Here is a 3,613-nt window from a genome sequence, read left to right as displayed (position 1 = left end):
GTTAAGCAGCTGCCTTTGGCTTGGGCCATGATCCCAGCATCCTGGGATGGAGTCCCACATCAGGCTTCTTGCTCAGCGGGAAACCTGTTTATCCCTCTGCCTCTGACTGTGCTCACTCTCTCTGACAAATAAATAAAAATCTTTAAAATTTTTTTTTAAATAATAAAATAAAATAAATTAAACAATATTCAAAACAATAAAATGTACACAATAAAATGTACCTCATCAGTGCAATCAGAGTTGTCTAATTCCTATGCTAGATCCAGGATTAGTAGTCTCCCAAAAGGGTCTCTCTCTCAACTATGAACAGTCCTGGCTAACATGACTCATTCCGATGGCACAGACTGATAGTTACCTAAGAATCCGGTTTTGAAATGTGGAGTACTACTACAGTCCTTTTCCCTGGGCACTGAGACCAGCCTTCCGTGTTGAAGACCCAAAACTCTGGCCTATTGAAGATTGCAGAGCTGTCAGATAAGCATCAGAACAACAAAAAAATATTATCTACAGTTTTAAGATAGTTAAGATAGCTAAAATTACTTAAAATGATTATAATTAATATTTTTCTGATTATTTTCACATGGCAAAGTTTCAAGGAGAGTTGATAAAAGAATAATACAACTGACAAGAAAATTTTGTTGGATTCTCTGATAGGCAAAACAGGATAATTAAGTCATTACAAAGAACAAAGTTCTGGATAATCATCTCTAAGGATAATGATAAAGCAGATTTTCAAGGACAATAGATGTTGCATTTTTGTATAAAAATTGATAAATAGAAATTTTTCAGAGGAAAGTACCTTGACTCACATTAGTCACAAGAAACAATATATATAATGTAAAAAGCAAGTATCAAAACTACACCAAAAACATCAAGGAAAGAGATCCAGTGAGTCTAGAATAGGACCTAGACATCTGCATTTTTATAAAACACCATAGTGAACTCTATCTGTATCTCCATTTAAAACCCTTTGATCTTGAAGATGCTCAATTCCAATTAAAATTTCAAAACCTCTTAACTTGTACAAGAAAAACTCTGTAACTTTCAGGAAGTAAATCTAGAGGAGGAGACAGACTCAGAAAGTTTTAAGTACATAATCTGAAACTGCTCTCATATTCACATGGCACTCTGGGATCATGGGTGGGGCAACCATAATTGTACCAGAAGGAGCAGAGGAGGCTTCAGAGTGTTCTCCACAAATGACTAATTCTGACACTCTCATGGTCTCTGGTCTCCTCTGAAGGTTCACCTGTGGGGAATTTTTTTCTTTTTCTTCTGAGTACATCCTGTTAAGCTGGACTGTCCAGAGGTTTCTGGGCCCCTGGGAAAACATTGAGGATGGCTAGATTGTGTGAGTCAGCATATATCAGTGTGTTTATACATCAGCACAACTCTAGTAACTGTGTGCCACCTCTAGTTCCTCTTTATTGTGACATGTGGTACAATGATGTGCCTACCCACTTGCTGTTAAGTTTCCTGAGAGACACAGGTGTCAGTCCCTTTTGATCAACTCAAGCAAGCCAGGTCTATATTATGAGTTCATGTGCTTCCCCAGTGCTTAGCATGAATGCCAGCAGTCCAATTTTCTAAAAAGTGCAATACATGTGAATGCATAGGTGGAAATTCATGATCCTGCCAACCATGAGGATCAACTTGTTGATAGGTGCAGGTCATCTATTTCTGGGTGTGGGTATGTGTGTTTACTGAGCTTCGGGTGGGCATCAGAGAAAAAATGGTGGCCTCCATCAGTCTTTCTCCACCTGCCCTAACCCTGCTTGCTTCTGGTTAGATTTAAAAATCCTTGCTTTACATTTCCCTCCTGATAAATAAGAAAGCAACCTTATGATTCTAACAAAAATGGTAACTATGAGCTCATAGTTTTAAAATCATCTTTTAAGGGTGGTTTTTTTTGCATAAATTTTATTTAATTTGAAGGCACAGCCCTGCAAGATGAGGTTATAAATTTTTCATTCATTCAGTGTTTGTCAGTACATATTGAACTTTCGCTGACCTGGGATCTATGCAGCCAGAGAGAGGAGGCCAAACAGTACTGTCATCAGTGGGACCCAATGTGACCTGAGTTACTGTTAATCTCTGACTGAGAATTTGAGGATTAATTTGGGCGCAGTAGGTATAAAGGATTAAAAGAAAACAAAACAACAAAACATCATTTCCAAGCTGTAGGAATTATAGGTATTGCTTAAATTTTACAACATTGAAATTGTCATATTCTGTCTTAAGCTCACCTAACACAAAGAAAAGAATCTACACTATCATTTGGAAATATGTATCCTTTAAACAAGTGACTGCTGCCCGTTGATCAAGCAATCTTGCATTTCAAATCATCTTATAAAGAAAGAGTATGCAGCATGAAGCTCTAAAAACATGAAATATTTAGAGGCTAATAAACTCAGCTGGTAGAACAAAGGACTTAAGTGGAGGAGTGAGGTGAGAAAGAGGCTGGAAATGTGTGTAGCCAAACTAGGGAGAGGGCAAGGTCAGACAAGGAATTGGACATTGGAGTGCACTTCTGAGTTTTTTTAGGGGAAGATGGACTGATCAAATTAATGATAGAGGAAGGCAACTCTGAAACCTGGCACAAAGGCAATTGTAACAATTGTGTACCTATATTGTGCCCCCCCACTTTTGACAGTTTTTATTTTAAATCAGTTAGTGAACATACAGGGTAATATTAGTTTCAGGTGTACAATTTAGTGATCTGGCAATTCTATATACCCCCAGAGCTCATCACAGCGAGTACCCTCCTTAGCCTCTATAATCTGTTTCACCCTCCCCCCCACTAACCTCCCCTCTGGTGACCATAAGTTTGCTCTCTAGTGTTGAGACTGTTTTCTGGTTTGCCTCTCTCTTTCTTTTTCCTCACTAAGCTTCTTTGTTTTCTTAAATTTCACACGTGAGTGAAATCATTAGGTATTTGCCTTTCTCTGACTAACTTATTTAACTTAGCATAATATTCTCTAGCTCCATACACATTGCTACAAGTGGCAAGATTTCATTATCTCTTATACCTGATATATATATATATATATATAGATATATTACTAAGATTATATGAAAAGGCAACACCTTGAAGAGGGATGAGGGAAAGTGAGGGCAAGAACAAAGAACAAAGCAGTATAAGGTGACATTGCTAGATGCCTTTTGGAGGAAGAATATAAATTCTCTAATGACTGTGTATTGTTGTGAATGCAAAACAGTTTAATTTTATATTTATCCTTTAACAATTTGGAATATAGATGGTTTGTTTATAATGCAAATACTCTTCTTCAATATAATTGCCTTTTTGTTGTCAGAGGAAAACAATAGTCAGACACTGGTTATGGTAAAATATACATCTATAAATATGTTCCTCATGTTTTCCACTTGTAAACTAACATTGACTGTCTTGAGATTAATTATTCCTTCAAGAACACAAACCTGGAGCGCCTGGGTGGCTCAGTGGGTTAAAGCCTCTGCCTTAGGCTCAGGTCATGATCCCAGGGTCCTGGGATTGAGCCCCACATCTGGCTCTCTGCTCAGCAGGGAGCCTACTTCCTCCTCTCTCTCTCTGCCTGCCTCTCTACTTACTTGTGGTCTCTGTCAAATAAACGAA

This window comes from Mustela lutreola, chromosome 1 (assembly GCF_030435805.1).
Source record: "Mustela lutreola isolate mMusLut2 chromosome 1, mMusLut2.pri, whole genome shotgun sequence".
Classification (NCBI taxonomy): Eukaryota; Metazoa; Chordata; class Mammalia; order Carnivora; family Mustelidae; genus Mustela; species Mustela lutreola.
Note: the sequence above shows the minus strand (reverse complement) of the source record.